Genomic DNA, 248 nt, shown 5'->3' with positions numbered 1-248 from the left:
AGCGTGCTGGGGTGCGGGAGCGGGACAGGGACGCGGGGACAGTGACAGGGGGACAGCCCTGGGACATGGGGACAGGGACACAGGGACAGCCCTGGGACATGGGGACAGCCCTGGGACACCGGGACAGGGACACGGGGACAGCCCTGGGACATGGGGACAGGGACACGGGGACAGGGACACGGGGACGGCCCTGGGACACGGGGACAGGGACACAGGGACAGCACTGGGACATGGGCACAGGCCTGGGA

The 248-nt window shown here is 70.6% G+C and overlaps 1 protein-coding gene across 1 annotated transcript in view; it reads right to left on the bottom strand.

Annotated features, from left to right (window-relative positions):
• CDK2 (cyclin dependent kinase 2) overlaps window positions 1–248 on the bottom strand; it is a 2,405-nt gene that overhangs the window by 772 nt on the left and 1,385 nt on the right. The window lies entirely within an intron of this gene.

The sequence above is a fragment of the Corvus brachyrhynchos genome, unplaced genomic scaffold (assembly GCF_000691975.1).
Source record: "Corvus brachyrhynchos isolate BGI_N302 unplaced genomic scaffold, ASM69197v1 scaffold3014, whole genome shotgun sequence".
NCBI lineage: Eukaryota > Metazoa > Chordata > Aves > Passeriformes > Corvidae > Corvus > Corvus brachyrhynchos.
The sequence above is the reverse complement of the archived record's forward strand: the minus strand, read 5'-3'. Positions and strand labels throughout refer to the sequence as shown.